This window comes from Rattus rattus, chromosome 1 (genome assembly GCF_011064425.1).
Source record: "Rattus rattus isolate New Zealand chromosome 1, Rrattus_CSIRO_v1, whole genome shotgun sequence".
Lineage (NCBI taxonomy): Eukaryota > Metazoa > Chordata > Mammalia > Rodentia > Muridae > Rattus > Rattus rattus.
In genome coordinates this window covers 264,870,684-264,879,729 of record NC_046154.1, presented here as the reverse complement: position 1 = coordinate 264,879,729, position 9,046 = coordinate 264,870,684, and positions in this window count along the sequence as shown.

Genomic DNA, 9,046 nt, shown 5'->3' with positions numbered 1-9,046 from the left:
TATTACGGCTTCTGTGTTTATATGGAATTCCTGTGCGGGCAAATGTGTGTACTTGGTGCGTTTCATGTGTACTTTCTTTGGATCTGTTTCTTCTTTGGTTCTATTATGTCCTATTATGATGTATTGGTTTTTGTTTTTGTCTTTTTTTTATTTTATTTTCATTCCTTAAACAGTTGTTTTCTTGCTAATCAGAGACTGGCAACAAGTGTGGATGTGGTTGAGAGGAGTGTGGGAAAGAACTCGGAGGAGTAGGGGGAGGGAAAACTGTAATCACATTACTTTGTTTAAAAAAATAATAATTTTGGGGGTGGGGGGAACTCTAAACATTGGGAGAAAAAAACCAAAATAGCCATGACAGAAGAAGGCATTGGGATACTAGAGAGAGGGGAGGAGGGACAGAGGGAGGGGGAGGGAGGGAGGGAGGGAGGAGGGAGGGAGGCAGGAGGAGAAACCCTATTTACTGAAAGTCACCTTGTTGAGGAAAATTAAAGCAGCTGTATTTCAACAGAAGGTGTACTCCCTTGACAAACCTTGCATGTCCACTGCCCTTTTCGCAAGTGTCCTCCCACCTCCCTCCTCCTCCTCCTTCCCTCCCTCCCTCCCTCCCTGCTTCCATATTCACCTCTCCTTCCACACCTGCTCACCTCCCCCTTTCTCCCTTCATCCCTGATCATCTCCCCCTTTCCCCCTCCACCCATGCTCATCTCTCCACCTTTCACCATTCTGCCCCTGCTGGAATCTACGTTGAAACACTTCTTTAAAACCTCCAAAACTACTTCATATTAACTCATCTGAGAGCACAATTATTTGGCATTTAAAAAAAAAAAAAAAAAAGAAGAGTCTCAGCGTCTCCACAAATGATCCAAACTCAGCTCCCAGGCTGCAAAAGACGGCAGCAGAGGGCTCCTCCTGCATTGATGTCCTGCTCTTGGTGGAACAAACAAGTAGGTGCTGGGCGCTCTGGTGGTGAGTCCTCTCAACTGTTACCAAGTTCCTTGGCTGCATTATTTTGATTTGATCTCCTCCTCTCTCTCTCTCTCTCTCTCTCTCTCTTTCTGACCAGAGAACCACTTACTGTTCAATGAGTACCACCAGCACCAGATTGCTGGAGGAATATCTTATATAATTTTCCACCTTCCTCCCATCAGACAGAAAAACTCACAAGTAATCGGGAGGACCTCATTCTAAGTATCCATCCAGCCGTGTCTTAGAAGGTTTTCTAGGCCACACCAGGGCTACTCCAATCCTCATTGTGATGAACCAACTCTGGGATTACATTTTGAAGAGCGAACTTCATTAAGCTGTGTACCCTGGCCCCCAAATACATTGGGGTAGCTGCTTCTTTGTATGGTGTGCCTCAGTCTCCTCCTAAACCTTTCCCAAAGCACTCCCCGTTTCCCTGTTGCAGCCACGCTCGCCGAAGCTTGTAAGTTTCACCCATAGAAGACTCCATCAGTCTCTTCTCCAACTCTGCTTTAACAGCCTCCCACGTTCTACGTTTCAGATCCTGATTCCCATCTTTGAATGCTCACTCAATGGACTTTTGGAATGGAGCCCCCAAGATTTCCCATGGCCAGAAGATACAAATTTAGACTCTAATGGTATTTCATGGGAGATTAAATTTCTAGCTCTTATTCTAGTAAAATCTGTATTTTTATTTTCTGCAAAATAATGGAGTATGACTTGTGTGCTCAGGAAACCTGGAGGCCCCTGGAGGCAACATAGGACAGGGAAGAGAGGTCCATCCTAGGCAGGAAGTTTATACACACATTTTTACATTTTAAAACATGTCAAGCCAGCAACATCTAGTCTACTGGAGAACTCGATCTGAATGTCCTGATGTTTTCTTCTTCCTTTCCTTTCCTTTTTCTTTCTTTTATGATATACCCATAATCACAGGACATATAGTTTTGTATTATCATAAATAAAAAGGTGGGGAAATTTGATTTAAAAATGTCATTAAAAGAGAAATGTCCAGGGTTGAAGAGATGGTTTAGTAGCAAAGAACACTTGTTGCACTTGTAAAGGACCTGGGTTGGGTTTCCAGTGGCCACATCACGATTGCCCTTAATTCCTGTTCCCAGGGATCCAGTGCTCTTGAAAAACATCATCATGCATGCAGCATACACACACACACACACACACACACACACACACACACACACACACACACACACACACACACCTCTAAGTCTTTGAAAATAGAAATTTCTGGTGGTTAGAGTGTCTCCCTCTCTTGCTGGTCAGTTCTTCATAGAGGAAAAGATCTTGCCTTAAGTCTTCATCGCTATCTTCACTTTTGACTGACTTTCTCTGTTTGTTAAGGCTTTACCAATGGTAGCTTAAGCACCATAACTTTTACATGAGCATCTTCTAACTTGTCTTCACTAACAGGGATCCCTTTGAAAGCACAGATTTGGAATTAGAGACTATGCACCTTGAAAGCTTCAAGCCTTTTTGCTTTGGCTTATCTTAATGATGAGTATGCATTGTCTGAAGGTGGGGTTTTGTGTGTACAATATTTGCAGGGTTCCAAATCAAACCTTAAACTCAGTCTTGATCCAAATTTTTCCTAAGCCATAGAACTTGAAAACCCCTAACAAACAGGTGAATGTAAGCTTGCTAGGCCGGGATGTACCTTAGTTGTTGAGTGCTTGCCCGGTAGGCAGGAGGCCCCAGGTTCCATTCTCAATGCTATTTCACACCTTAAAAGATAGGACAATTAAGTATATATTATTTCTTTTGTCTATTTCTGAAAAAAAAAAAAAGATAGGACAAAATATCTCAACCTTAATGACTAGTTTGACCCAGTCAAACTTAAGATGACCTTAATGACTAGTTTGATGGTACACAGGTATGACCTAAATACACAGGAAGCTAAAGAAATATAAGTCTTAAGTAGTAAGGGCCAGTCTGAGGCTATCAAGTACCAGGCCAGCTCATAGAGGATAGGAATGTTTACACTGCGGCTAGTCTATGCTTTCCCGTGTTCATACTTGCTAGATGTTTAAGATACAACATCAGTGCTTTCTATGCTTAAATATATTTTCTTGGGTCTACATTGACATGGTGCTATTTTTTCTAAATTGGGAAGTTTTGTAAAGATGAATAAACCAGGAATAAAACATCGAGAGAAAGAAAGGAAAATATACGTACCAAAATAGAGTTTTGAAAAGTGTTAAAGTGAAAACAGACATGGGCAGATAAGAAAAGAAAGATACAGGGTTGGGGATTTAGCTCAGTGGTAGATCACTTGCCTACCAAGCACAAGGCCCTGGGTTTGGTCCTCAACTCTGGAAAAAAAGAAAAGAAAAAAGAAAGAAGGAAAAAAAGCCAGAATATGAGCTATGAAGGTTTGTCTGAGGAGGAAGCACTTTATTTTAATCTGTAAAAAGTTGGATGTATGTTTAAACTGACTATTTTCAAGATTATTTTTTAAATTGTTCTAAGCTCAAACACTGCTAGAGTTTATTTTATCAGTCAGTATTCTTTAGACATTAGGAAGGAGGTTCAAAAGCAAACATCGTGGAGCCTGGCTACACCTATGTCAATGTTTAAATTTGGCCTTTAAAGCCCCAGCAACGGTGGTAAAGTATAGGCAAAGTGCCAGGGAAAATGGTCACTGACACCAGAATAAGCTCGCAAGAATAAGCCCAACCTGTGACAGACTGCTGATGGAACATTTCCCTGGGCAATCAAATGGGCTCCTCGGGAAAAACCCTGGGAAAATAAAGATTTTTTTAAAGGGCCAGTGCTTGGTATTGCTATGGAAAAGCAGGGTACTGAAATAGAACTTCCCTGGATGGACTTCTAAGAACCCAGGGCTTCACCCCTGCATAAAAGGGATAGCAAGGAAGGCTATCTTTGGAGACTACAGCTGCCCGATGTTTCCTGTGGAGCCTGCTTCAATCACATGCGGCTCTTACTGAGATGCCTTGGGTAATTTTACATAGCTGCTAAAAACATCTATGGGGGGATTGTTTTCTGCCATAACAGACAACCCAGGAGAACTCATTTCTAAATTAATGTACATAGTAATCACCCTAAACCTAAAGATTTACTGAACCCTTCTCCTACGGATGTTTAGAGGAGTTACGATTATCAGCTCCGGGGTTCATTTATACAAACGAAACCTCTTGCCTTCTCCATGGCAAAATGATAAAGGCCTAGTATTCACAGTCCTTACTCATAATTGAAGGAACACCTGTAGGCCACCTTTTTGATTGGACTAAAGGTGGCTGTTGGAAGCAAGGGGAATTATAAGATTCAGAAAGAACTGCGGGACTCAAGTCACATGAAAAGAGGCGGTGCGTTAAAACTATTAGAGATGGACTGAAGGAACTGAGGGGAGGGCAACCCCATAGGAAGATCATCAGTGTCAAATAACCTGGCCCCCTGGAAGCTACCAGAGACTGAGCCACCAACCAAAGAGCATACACCAGCTGGTCTAAGGCCCTCAGGACGTATGTAGTAGAGGACAGCCTTCTGGCTTCAGTGGGAAAGATGTGCCTAATTCTGTAAAGACTTAATGCCCCAGGCGGGATATTCAAAGGGTGTGTGTGTGTGTGTGTGTGTGTGTGTGTGTGTGTGTGTGTGTGTGTGTGTGTGTGTGTGGCGCCCTTTCAAAGTAAAAAAGGAGGCAGGGTGAGAAAAAGAACTCTCGAGGGGAGACTGGAGCAAGGATAACATTTGGGGTAAAAATAAATAAAATAATAATAAAAAGAGAAATGAACTGCAAAAAGAAAGAAAACTTAAATTTTCAATAATAATAAATAATGTTAACCATACTTTTGAAAAAGAAAAAAAAAAAACTATTCTGACCCCATGTCATGGCCTGTCCAATATGTAGTAACTTAGAAGTTGAGAATAAACTGACTTTGCTTAATCTCCTACAAACATGTATAATCCTGGGGGCAGGGGTGATTATTTTATAGTTTTGTTTATTTTTTTTGTTTGTTTTCTCAAACACCTCTTAAAGGATGTAAATATTTCTGAGTAGACAGAGGCTTAGCCTACTGGAACTAAAATAAGTCAGTGAGGTGTCCTCTATAACACAATCTTCCCCTCTGAGTCTCCAGAGCCCCAGAAACATTCTGAGGGTAACATGGCTATACTAGGGAACTGCTAGAAGACTTTATTTTTCTCTAAACAGGAGGAAAGACATCTTGACTTTTTAAACACAAAGCTAAGTCCCATTTCCAAATCTGTCAGCATCTGGTAACCTGACTTTAAGTTCTAAGTTGCTTCAGTATTTTTCTTTTAGGGATTGTTCTTCTAATCATATTATAGTCATCTCCTCTGGCCCCATTACCGGCTATTTAACCACTGAATTCTTTCCTGACATTGTTCTTTTCTGTCTAACTATATTCTCAGTACATAGCCACATTTAAGTTTTAAGCTTTCACTTTCTCTTTTATTTGATTGCAACAAGCCAGGTTTACCTTGAAAGGAATTCCCTTTTAGACTAGGCATAGCAGTATTTGAAAGACACTAATGAAGAAGCCTACTGGGTGTACAAATTTCAGCTGCTTCTACTGTTTCTGGTCCAGGGTGTCTGTTTTATACAGATCATGCCTGACAGTACCAACTTACTTAGGATGAGTAACAAAAGTCTTTTGTCTTTTAAGCAGCTTCAAAGTTTGATGTTTATGGCCAACAAATGTTACTGATTGCCAAACATTTTTCGTTATCAGGTTCACTCCTAAACAGGAGTTGTGGCTAAGCCTCAATAAAATTATTCTCCTAAATAGTATGCCAAGGTATACCAGATGACCAAGAAGGACATCTTCAGATTTAAGATGATGACACATAGGTCTCCCCTGTGAAAGGGCAGCTCTGTCAACCAACTCCCCTTTGTTTGGAGCAAGTGGGTTACTCACTTGATGAGTGTGGAAACTTTGCCCAACCCTTAGCATGGATCCCTGCCACAAAAATTAATTCAATGGCCTAGTAAAGAAACTGTATTTTCTTTACTGAGCAGACATGGAGAATTGGAATCATGTGAGTTGCTCCTGTTTTCACTAAGTGGTTTTTGTGGAAGCAATCTCTGAGCAAGGTTTGCCCCAGGGTGGATTGGTAAGAGAGTTGTACATTAGGATTCCTTTGGGAATAAGGAAAGATCACCGGATAAAGACCTGAAGGTCTTCTCATTTTTCAACAGAGTGGGACAATATGGTCTATTTGCCGGTATGAACATTTAGCTTCCATTCTTTATTCCTCAGCAAGAGTTTGTGGATGTTATATGATTAACAGGACCTCTAACTGCAGGGACAAAAATAAACAGACCAAAGTCTCCTAACTTTGGAGCCCAAGGGCTCTCTCACTCCTAAGCTCAGAGGTTAAACTGCTGAGCACAGCGCTCCTACAAAGGAGGGGCCCTCGATCTTCTCACCACAACACAACCGAATCCCTGCCATGATTGTGGTGGAGCTCTGTCTGTCTACACCTGGCACCTTAGGCAGTGTGTCCTCAGTAGCCCTAGATAAACACATTCAAAGCCAACCTTTTCAGTGGATCTTTAGATCTTATTAGTTTTCTAGCAATATGTTCTCAGTCAACTCAGAGTAGATAAAGATCTTTCAATTTTGAGTGCTATTTTCAGGATTAAACATAATGATCAGTTTAAGGTATTTTTTTTATTCTGTTGTCATGTCTCCCCTAGAAGAGAAGTGTCAACACTTTTGACCCCTGCATAGGTAGCATCTATAAATGATATAATACAGCCTAAGAAAGCTTCAGGAAGTTGAACTTCTGTCATCCACAAAACTTAGAGGAAAATAGAAAAGTTTGAAAGAAATGAAGGCAGAATGGAGTAACAGGGCGAGTTAAGGGGACGATGAAAAGGAGAGAAGCCAACACCTTCTGTTTGTTGAACATGGATACCCTCTTAGAACCAAGATTATAAACCAGTATAAAGCATGTTATAGCCCAACATATGCTGTAAATTCCTTAGGCACATCTGTAATCCTAACCAATATGCCTTTACATACCCTTATGTCACTTACTAAAGAAAAATTCATAGACAAAAACAATTTTTCCAAGGTATTTTACATAAACTTTGAAGTCTTTTAACACAGTACTTTTAAAAGCACAAAAATAATACAGATATAGAGAGGTATTGATAGATTGATCAATCAATAGATAGAAATAGATAATGATAGGAAGAGACAGATGGTAGGTAGATAGATAGATGATAGATAGATAGATAGATAGATAGATAGATAGATAGATAGATAGGCAGATAGACAGACAGACCTACTTCAATATCACCCTCTATTAAGATCATTTCACTCTCAAATGTGTACTCTTTCCAGGAATGATCCATTCCCCCTTAATGACCACATTAAAAATATATATTAAAACTTGTTCTTTTTTTTAAGAAAAATGGATGTTTTGGGTTTCTTTTAATTTAAAGATTGATTGGTCAACTGATTCATTCATTCAGATATACACATGCACAAACAGATGCGTAAGTATATGTGCCCGAGTATGGAACTGACTGCTGTGCCTGGAGGCCAGAAGGCTCTAGGTCTCTGCTTCTGTCCTTCTCTCTTTCTCTGAGGCAGTTCCTGAGCCCAGGACTTCATCTTGATCAGCTACACAGGAAGGCAGCAGGACACAGAGACCCTCCTGTCTCTTGTCTCCTGGCTCTTCTAAGCCCTCAGAGGTAGAATTAGAGGTGTTTGAGAGCGATCTGGCTTGCTGTGTGAGTACTGGGGTGCAAGCCTCAGTCCTCACGGTTGTGCAGCAAGTGCTCTTTCCAACTGATCTATGCATCTGTTCCTTTCGTTTGTTCGTTTGGTTGGTTGGTTGGTTGGTTGGTTGGCTGTTGTTAGTTCTAGTATTTTTTGTTTGTTTGTTTTTGTTTTTTTTATTAGATATATTTCTTTATTTACATTTCAAATGTTATTCCCTTTCCTGATTTCCTGTCCATAAGCCCCCCCTCCTCCCCCTCACCCATATGGGTGTTCCCTCCATCCACCCCCCCTTACCCCTCCCCTGAGGGTTCAACCTTGGCAGGACCAAGGTCTTCTGCTTCCACTGCTGCCCCCAACAAGGCTATTCTCTGCTACCTATGCAATTGGAGCCCTGGGTCAGTCCATGTATAGTCTTTGGGTAGTGGTTTAGTCCCCAGAAGCTCTGGTGGCTTGGCATTGTTGTTCTTATGGGGTTGCAAGCCCCTTCAGCTCTTTTAATCCTTCCTCTAATTCCTCCAAAGGGGGTTCTGTTCTCAGTTCAGTGGTTTGCTGCTAGCATTGATCTCTGTATTGGACACGCCCTGGATGTGTCTCTCAGTAGAGATCTATATCCGGTCCCTTTCAGCATGTACTTTTTAGCTTCATCAATCTTATCTAGTTTTGGTGGCTGTATATACATGGGCCACATGTGGGGCAAGCTCTGAATGGCCATTCCTTCAGTCGCTGCTCTAAACTTTGCCTCCATATCCCCTCCTATGGATATTTTTCGCCTTTTAAAAAGGAGTGGGGGCATCACATTTTGGTCATCCTTCTTCTTGAACTTCCTGTGGTCTGTGAATTGCATCTTGGGTAATTCGAGCTTTTGAGCTAATATTCACTTATCAATGAGTGCACCTCCACAACAAACCAGATACACTCAAACTAATAGAAAAAAAGTGGGGAGGAGTCTCAAACGCATGGGCACTGGGGAAATTTTCCTAAACAAAACACCTATGGCTTATGCTCTAAGATCAAGAATCGACAAATGAGACCTCAGAAAACTGCAAAGCTTCTGTAAAGCAAAGGACACTGTCATTAGGACAAAATGGCAACCAACAGATTGGGAAAAGATCTTTACCAATCCTACATCTGATAGAGGGCTAATACCCAAAATATACAAAGAACTCAAGAAGTTAGACTACAGAGAGCCAAATAAACCTATTAAAAAATAGGGTACAGAGCTAAACAAAACATTCTCAGCTGAGGAATATCAAATGGCCGAAAAGCACCTAAAGAAATGTTCAACATCCTTAGTCATCAGGGAAATGCAAATCAAAACAACCCTGAGATTCCACCTCACACCAGTCAGA